Source organism: Mastomys coucha, chromosome X (genome assembly GCF_008632895.1).
Source record: "Mastomys coucha isolate ucsf_1 chromosome X, UCSF_Mcou_1, whole genome shotgun sequence".
NCBI lineage: Eukaryota > Metazoa > Chordata > Mammalia > Rodentia > Muridae > Mastomys > Mastomys coucha.
The window spans coordinates 42,163,745-42,173,543 of NC_045030.1; the positions used below are offsets into that span (position 1 = coordinate 42,163,745).

At 44.8% G+C, this 9,799-nt stretch overlaps 1 pseudogene; it reads right to left on the reverse strand.

Moving 5' to 3' along the window:
- Positions 1-9,260, reverse strand: part of LOC116091244 — a 14,312-nt pseudogene extending 5,052 nt beyond the window's left edge.
- Between the last annotated feature and the right edge of the window lie 539 nt (positions 9,261-9,799).

Sequence of the window (9,799 nt, forward strand, 5' to 3'; positions counted from 1 at the left end):
ACCAAAAAAGAAAAAAGAAAAAAGAAAAAAAAAAGATGACCAAAAACATCTTTGCTCTGAGCTATTGTGGTTTGGGATAGTTTGTTGCATAGAGGTAAATAAACACAGCATATTTTCTTCCTTGACCAGCACAAGGCAGCAGACAGTTAGCAGTAGCAGACACTGTCTAAAGTGGCCTTCCAAATGCAAGCAAACTGCTCTCTCTTCAAGCACAGAGGGTTTGTTTATATAAAGCATTTCCAGTCTGAGAGTTCTAAATTAAATTTGAACTATACAGATATAAATATTACAGACATGCACAAATGTCACTCTGGAAGTTAAACTATGTAACTACATACTAGGGACATAATCTATTTCAGAGTCTGCCAAGCTGCCACCTCCACACTAGAAAATTTGAAATATGTGAAGTTTAAGTGACTCAAATCTGTAATCCCAACATAGGGAAAGGAAAATTGCTGAGTTCCAAGCCAGCCTGAACTACATATCGAGTTTCATCCATTCTGTGCCATGGAGGGAGACCTGTGTGGTTGATGATAATAGTGGTGGGGATGCTGGTGACAATGATAGTGTATCCATTAGTCCCCTTGGCCTCTGTATTCTCTAACATGATACTTAAAATTCCATAAATATTTATGAACTGATGTCCTTAAGCAGGTTTGTGGTTTCCTTTTTTGTGTTATTTTGGTTTTGGTTTTCGTTTGGTTTGGTTTCTGAGACAAGGGCTCATGTAGCTCAGGTTGGCCTTGAACTAAGTGTATAGTCAAGAATGGCCTTGAATTCCTGACCCTCTCACCTACACTGCCCTGGCGCTAGACTTATAGGCATATATGCTAACACATGCATGTCTATGCTTTCCAAGATGCAAAATTAACTTAGTGGGGCACAATGTACATTTTTTTCAATGAAATAGAAATATGATGTATTACATATAAGTATTAAGTAAAGATATAAGGAGAAGCTGCAGTGTGGAGATAACCCATTAGTTATCGTTAGTCAGGTCCCAACACCCAAATAAAAAGGAGAAGCATGGGTATTCATACATGTTCCTGTAACTCTAGCACTGACGTAGGCAAAGACAGAAGGATAGCTAGCGTATTGGCCATCAGCCTAGCTTCAGGCTTCATCGAGAGACTGTCTTAAGGGAATAAGACATGCAGTGATAGAGTAAGACACACACCATGCTCCTGCATGCACACATACATCACATGCTCCTGCATGCACATGCATCACACACACACACACACACACACACACACAGAGAGAGAGAGAGAGAGAGTAAAATTCCGTTAGAAAGTAATAAGGCTAGGTATAGTGGTGCATGCCTTTAATTCCAGCACTTGGGAAGCAGAGGCGGGCAGATCTCTGTGAGTTCAAGGCTAGCCAGGGTACATAGTGAAACCATTCTCAAAAAACCAAAACAGACAAACAAACAAGACCCCAAAACGTTAAAGGGAGGGAGAAAATGAAGGAAAAGAATATTGTCGAAAGAAGCAGCTCAAAGGAATGAAGGACACTGTTTATTTATGAAGCAAATTTCAAGGGTTAGGGCTCTGGAATACACATTTAGATTTTCCCATGGGCCTTATAATGCCCACTGTGGAGGCAGTTTTAGTAACAGAACAAAGACTTACAAATCAAAGCATTTTAAAAATACATTGGTGGAAACCTCAGAGAAGCAGTTGCATTAAGATGAGGGAACCTCTGCTACACGCCTTCAATGCTATTTGATGGCACTCTGAGTTTTGGGGATAGGGGAAGCTTGCTGCATTGCTACATTGTTACATTCCAAAAGGTCTTTCTCTGTTAGGTCTGATATAGAGGTGGGAAAGGAAAAGCTATTTAGGTGGCTAAAGCTGGCCCAAGATAGAGTATAATTAGGTTCTGGACCTGCAACATTCCAACCTCTCCACACCACCATAGCTCTAACTAATCACAGCTTCTTTCCAGGAAAGCCCATTCACAGCAAGGGAAGAAACGGAAAAAGAAGAAAACAGACACTGTGGGAAGTCTTTTTAAAGATGCATACATTCGTTGCTGGGCGGTGGTGGCGCATGCCTTTAATCCCAGCACTTGGGAGGCAGAGGCAGGTGGATCTCTGTGAGTCTGAGGCCAGCCTGGTCTACAGAGTGTGTTCCAGGACAGAAAGGGCTATACAGATAAACCCTGTCCCGAAAGAACAAACAAAAAGATTCATTTGTTTATTCAAAATTCCGTACAACTATTTCCTCTATGCCCTTCCCACTCTCACTGAGCCTAGTCTTCCCTGGAAGTCTCCCTCTTACTTTCACTACTACTGTGTGTGTGTGTGTGTGTGTGTGTGTGTGTGTGTGTGTGTGTCCCACTGCATACTGCATTTCATTACACATGCTGGCGTAGCACGAATGGATTATTTACTCAAGCAGGGCAATTTATCAGTAGCTACACCACTGAGGACTACGACTCCTACTTATCCATCACCTGTTAACTGGCCAAATGCCTCAGGGAGGGGTGGGATCCTACGAACCCCTCCTCTACCCATAATGGCCCCCTCTGGCATAGATTTTGTGTAGAGGCCTATTGCTGCTGTGAGCTCATGGGTGTGACAGTTATGCCATGGCCAGAAGGCAGTCTTTCCCCACAACGTTCCCAGAGCCTTAATATATTTTGGACGGAGCACTTAGTTACTTTGATCAGTTAAGTCTCTGTATTGCCTGTTACAGACAGAAACTCCCCTGACCAAGGCCGTGAGCAGCATTGGATATGGATATGCACATAAATGTTTATGTGTCTGATACAATGCCCATTTAGCAAAGCAATAGTAATTAGGTTCCCTGTTAGGGCCAATGGCTTGTCCAGCTATGGGCTTTGGAACAATTTTACATTATTTGCCATCAATTCCCCCTGTGGAGCCAGCCTCAAGTTCAGAAAATGATTGGTTACCACTTTGTGGGAACTTCTAAAGACCAACTCCTAACATTTATTGATTGGCCAATCATTGGTTTATTATTTTGAGTCAGGAGCTCTTGTAGCCCCAGCTCATGTACCTGAGGATGGCTTTAAACTCCTGATTGATCCTTCTGCCTCCATCTCCTAAGGATTATAGATGGACACAGCCATGCCCAGTTTTTTTTCCTTAGATCTATATCTATTAAACACACACACATTAGACAGGCTCATTGTATGTCTCTGGCCAGCCTGGGATTCACTTTGTAGACCAAGCTAACCTCAAAATCACAGAGATCTGCCTCTCTCTGTCTCTCAAATCCTGGGATTAAAGGTGTATACCACCACAACCACCCCCCCCTCCGTGTGTGTGTGTGTGTGTGTGTGTGTGTGTGTATGCGTTGTTGCCATGGTTAAAGTCTCATGTAATTCAAGTTAGCCTTGAACTTACTACACAACCAATTCCTGATCCCTCTGTGTTTGTCTCAAAAGTGCTGGGATTAGAGATGTGTACCACCATGCCCAGTTTATGCAGTGCTGAAAATGGAAGCCACCAGCTCATGCATGCTAGGCAAGCATTCTACCAGCAGAGCTACATCCCCAATCTCAGTATGTTTTACTTATAGAAGTTGTTAAAACTGATCAAAAGAACTCAGTTTTAGGGGTTGGTGAGATGGCTCAGTGGGTAAGAGCACTGACTGCTCTTCCGAAGGTGATGAGTTCAAATCCCAGCAACCACATGGTGGCTCACAACCATCCCTAATGAGATCTGGTTCCCTCTTCTGGTGCGTCTGAAGACAGCTACAGTGTACTAGACAGCTACAGTGTACTTTCATATAATAATAAATCAATCTTTAAAAAAAAAAACAAAACTCAGTTTTAGTTAGGAATAGTGGCTACTTGAAATCCTCGCACTTGGAGGTGAAGGCAGGAAGACTAGGAGTTCAAGGCCAGACACACACACACACACACACACACACACACAGAGAGAGAGAGAGAGAGAGAGAAAGGAAGAGAGAGAGAGAGTTTGAAGAGGGAAGGAGGCAGAGAGAAAAAGCCTGAAAGATAAAGAGAAGGGGGAAACAGAGCCAGAGAGGTTGGTTTCATTTAAGGTGACACCTGAGAGTAGGAGATACAGACAGTAGGAAGAATGTGGCTCAGTAGCAGAGTGCTTGTATACATAATGGTCCTGGATTCCATCCCCAACATCAAAAGAAGGAAGAGGAGAAGGAAGAAGAGGAAGATGGGATGCCCATATACCCTACATTCATATTCCTCTATGATCCTAAGATTGCTTTTTTTTTTGTCTGTGTATGTGTGGGGTGGATGTGCACATATGACATTCACATGTATGTGTGCCTTAGAGTGGGGAGGCCAGAGGGTGTATCCTGTGTCTTCCTTAATTTTTCTCCCCTTTATTTTTTTTAAATTGTATTCACTATTTTAGAGGTTCATTTATATATTTACATCTGCACAGCGGAAGACTGCATCACACAGTTGTGAGCTGACATATGAGTTCTGGGAACTGAACTCAGAACCTTTGGAAGAGCAGTGAGTGCTCTTAACCACTGAGCCATCTCTCCAGCCCTGTTCTCCCCTTTATTGAGGCAAGGCCTCTCACTTGAGCACAAAGCTTACCAAACTGGTCTAGTCTAGGTTGTTCTGGGGATGCCCTGGTTCTGTTACCTCCTGTGTGCTAGAATGAGAGGCCAACCTCTACATACATCTGGCATTCATGTGGCTTCATCAAGTGCTTTACATTATGGATTGTAACCACAGCAGAAAATTAGTAATAGGGGGGAAAAAAGCTTTTCATTTCGAGACAGGTTCTCACTGTGCAGTCCTGGTTTGCCTGGCACTTTGCATGACCTCAGAGATCCATCTGCCTCTGCCTCCTGAGTTCTGGGGTTAAAGGCATGGGCCGTCATGTATCACAACACTACTAAATGTTTTCATTCGCACACACACACACACACACACACACACACACACACACTGTGTTGTTTAGACTCCATTAAAATACAAGTCTCTGAGAACACCTAGGAGGGAATCAGGCCAATGCAGAAAAGCATTACCAAGGCTCCCTCTGGAGGTAGCAGCTCCCAATGACAACTTGAGACTCATTCTGAGCCTCTCAACAGAGGTAAATTTTAATTCCAGTGTTCACCCCTTTTTCATTTTTGGTTTTCTGTTTTTATGGATTTTTTGTGATGTAGCTAGAGCTGACCTTGAACTCTTCACCCTCTTCCTCTGGCGTCTACCTCCCAAGTGCAGGAAATGCAGGCATGTGTCTCCATGTCAGGTTCAGTTTTGACTCCTCACTAGTCCAAATCAAAAATGGCGTGACAGGTCAAGGCACTTGCTGCCAGGCCCGGCAATATTTCCATCCCTGGTGTCCGTATGCTAGAGAACAAATTCCTGCAGGTTTCCTCTGACTCCCACTTATGTGTCCTGGCATATCACATGTTACACACACACACACACACAAACCATGAAATAAATAAATGTAACAAAAATTCCTAGAGGGTATGTTTTCTTTAAATCCCACAATCTATCAACTAATTGGATTCAGAATTGATTCCATTGTTATTCTATATGGCATCTTTCCCATATGTCAGTATCCTCAGGGTCTCTGAAATTCCCAGACTTCACAAATGTCAACATAAATGACTGTAGAAAGCAGAGAGAGAACTAAAGCAAACAGCCAATGACAAAGGACCAGATAGGGAAGGCATCTGTCCAGGCAATGCATGGCCAGCACACAAGTCTCTTGTAACAGAGGCCCTTGCCCAGGCCTGCTCAGTCCTTCAGACATAGTCGATAGGCTCTTCACCCAACTTGAGATGAGACCCAACTTGGGCCAATGGGGTTTTCCCTCTCAAAATCTGGATGCTGGGATTTAGTGATTTCAGTCCATTTCTGCTTCTCACATGACCCAGAGCTAGAGAGGATTTCATGTTTGGTTTTGTGCTGGGAGAAGCAGAGGAAGTGCATCTGCCGGGAGGAACGACAGTGAAGTAGAATCATGGCCTAAAGGGAGGAGGCACCCTGCTTGATTTTTCAGTGGCTTTAAAGGCTTGATTGTGCTTCTTCCAGAAGCTTAGCTGAGTCTTGTCCTTTTGTTCCATAAGATGACTTTTTTCCTTAAAGGTTTATTTTATTTTTACTTATGTGCATGTGTGTGTCTGCTTGAGTTTTACACCCATCACACATGCATGGGCACCTGCTGATGTCAGAAGATAGTGTAAGATCCACTGAGTTACAGATAGTCGTGAGCCACCTGAAGTGGGTGCAGGGAACTGAACTTGGGTCCTCTAAACCATGAGCCATCTCTTTGACCCCCTTTTAGAAGTTTCCAACAGTACATAATAATGAATAGTGTTCTGGCATTTTCATGTGTGTGTATAATGTATTTTGATCATACCTTCATTACCCTCTCGTTCCTCTCTAGCTCATGCTGACCCCTTTCCTCTTTTGCATGTCTTTGTTAGTTTTTTAATTGATGACCCAATGAGCTTAATTAGTATTCCTTACAGGATCACTGAAGAAAAATCTCTCCTTCTCCCAGCCAACTTTAACTATTAATTGATCTTCAGGGAATGGCTGAGCCTCATGAGCTCCTCCTGAAAGACCCCTGGGGGAGACCCCCACTCAAATCTCGGGAGGACGTACACCCAAGGAATCACGAGAGACCACATCTTGATGTAATTACAAGAGATATATTTAAATTTCAGGATGCCCTGGTTCGGTACCACACCCATCTCACGCAGGAGATAGGGGAGCCGACCACGAGGCTTGAAAGTTAGAGGTTTTTATAGGAAAAAGGTCTGAGGAAACAAAGAGATCAGTGTGGTCATACATGATTGGCTAGTTCAAATATTAACTATTACGTGCAGAACAGAGTGGAAAACTCCTAAGGTTGGTGTTAATCTGAGTCAACAGAGCATCTGACCTTAAACCATATCTGAGAGGACCAGATGGTCCATTACTTAGTGTCTGCCAGGCACGTCTTTGCAGGCCTAGGCCTTGGACATGTCCTCGTTTGCCTAGACATGTTTTCCTCTATGTTTATAGTTTTATGTCTTCTTGACCTGCCAGCTCTTAGGATATCTAACAACTTGTTTGCTCTTTCCCAGGCCTATGTGGCCAGTTTGTGATGGATTCTTAGGCCCATAACTTTTCTTCCTAGTCAGCACAGGTCTAAAGCTTTAATTTCTCCTTACACTCCCATTCTGTGAAGGGATGTTGATAGGCCCAGTCTTGTGCTGGTCTTATGTTAGCAAGCAATCACAGCTACTTCCAATTCGAGTACAGTGAGCAAGGTGTAGCCATCTGTGTCTTTAATTCTAGCACTCAGGAGGCGAAGCCAGGAGAATTTCTGTGAATTCAAGGCCAACCTGGTCTATATATCAAGCTCTAGGTCAACAGGACCATAGAGAGAGACATTGTCTCAAAAACAAACGAGTACAATGGCCATGTCATGATGCATCAAAGACATCTACAACATTTCACCCTTTCCTCGAGCTCCTATATCCATCCCCCTTCCTCCATATATCATTAATAAAATGAGTAAAGGTTTAAGAAGTTACAACATAGGGTTGTTTTTTTTCCCCCTGAGGGGAAATCTAGAGAGGAAATAGCATTTGAAATGTAAGTAAAGAAAATATCTAATAAAAAAAAAAGAAGTTACAACATAAGGTCTCTCTAGTGTAGCCTTGGCTAGCCTGAAACTTGCTCTGTAGACCAGGCTGGCCTTTAACTCAGAGATCTGCCTTGCCTTGCCTCTGCCTCCTGAGTGCTGGAACTAAAGGTGTACACCACCATGTCTGGTAAGTGACTGCATTCTATCTCTGAAAGTTACTTTCAATATCCTGTGTTGGTGTATATTTTTCTCAGCCTACTTTAATAAGCGTTCAACCTCCCCTCTAGCCCACCACCCACCAGAGGTAGTAGAAAAGAAGAGAGTATTGGGCCGGGCAGTGGTGGCGCACACCTTTAATCCCAGCACTTGGGAGGCAGAGGCAAGTGGATTTCTGAGTTCGAGGCCAGCCTGGTCTGCAGAGTGAGTTCCGGGACAGCCAGGGGTATTCAAAGAGAAACCCTGTCTCGAAAAAACAAAAAAAAAAAAAAAAAAAAAAAAAAGAAAAAGAAAAGAAAAGGAAAGAAAGAAAGAAAAAGTATTGGGGTACAGGCAAAATAGACCTTTTAAGAAATAGTCCTTTGAGCCAGGCAGTGGTGGCGCACACCTTTATTCCCAGCACTTGGGAGGCAGAGACAGGTGGATTTCTGAGTTCGAGGTCAGCCTGGTCTACAGAGTGAATTCCAGGACAGCCAGGGCTATACAGAGAAACCCTGTCTCAAAAACCAAAAGAATAAAAAAATAAATAAAAATATTTCCCAGCACAACCGGGTTCATGAAGATAGCCAAGCAAATGACCCAGGATTTCCCAGCATTTACTGAATCTGATTGGTCTTCGGCAGCACAAGTGATCCAGCAGGCTCTCCTTTCCCCTAAAGGAGCTGTCACAGATGGGGCAATTGTAGATCTTTTGCATCCTGAGTGTGTTGGATGAGTGGGCCTCTCTGCAACAGACCTGCTGGTTGGGTTGGTGTCTGAAGTGGATCTTGAGGTGGCTTAAGAGACAGGTTCTCATGGTAAAGGTTATGTGAGAATAGGGACAAGAGATCTTTTCTCTTGAGTGGATCGCTGTAATAGTTGGATCTGACATTCAGGGACGAGGCTCCGCTGTTCCGTGCCTTAGCCCTGGCCACTGGTCCCTGGATCACTTTCACATACTTGAGGGCCCGCGCTTGGGATCTAGTTGTTGTAGGAAGAACCTTACTCTTCCGCTTCTGGTTGCTAGCCCCTGGCTTGTTTTGGTGTACCTTCAGGTGGCGGTTGACCTCAGACTGATCCCGGAAGCACTTTCCACATTCAGGGCATGAACGGGGTCTATAACCTAAATGAGCACATCGGTGATGGCTCAGTCCAGAAGCATCACGGTAAGTCTCGCCGCAGAGATTGCAAAAGAAAGGCCTCTCTCTCCAGGTGGATAGCCCAGACACACGGACCTCCGTCTACCTGTCCTCCAGCTGCCTCAGTGGTCCAGCCTCTAAGCACAGTGCAGCATCCCTGTATCCACCTCAGCAGTGCCAGCCAGGCCTCCAGCCAGGTGCCTCGCACACAGAGAGTAGTCAATATTGGTACCCAAACTACAGGACCAGGTGGGGAGGGATCCTCTATTCCAGGCCAGCCTCTCGTGCCACATAGAGGAACCTCAGCTGTACACAGTGCCCATGGGGTCCAGGAGTCGGCTGTTTACGTCGTCCCTGGCCATCAGCCCCTGACTGCGTCCATGCTGGCTGCTGCACCCCTGCATGAGCAAACCCAGATGATTGGGGAGCTCCTCTACTCCCTCATCCACGATGCCTGCGGCCCACTGACTGGCAAGATCACGGGCATGCTGCTGGAGACGGACAACCTGGAGCTTCTGTTATTGTTGGAGTCCCCAGAGTCCCTCCATGCCAAGATAGATGATGTGGTGGCAGTACTGCAGGCGCATAGGGAAATGGAGTCAGCAGACAGGAACTGAACTTAGTGGGGGCCCCGGGGAATGGAAGCGCTAACAGAGCAGCTGAGACTCTGTAGAGAACCCAGCGGAGACAGACAAGCAAAAACTCACTGCGATGTGTCGGTGGCTTTGTCTAAAGCACCAGGGAGTTTCGTGAAGTTAAAGGAGTCATAGGAGATGTGCACAGTGACTGGATGTTCTCATGCCAGTTGCCCTGCTAGGCCTCAGAGTTTACTGCCTGGCTCCGTTCTACCTGTCTGGAGGCCTGATCTACTGTAGATCAGTCCACCTTTTTTTTTTTTTTT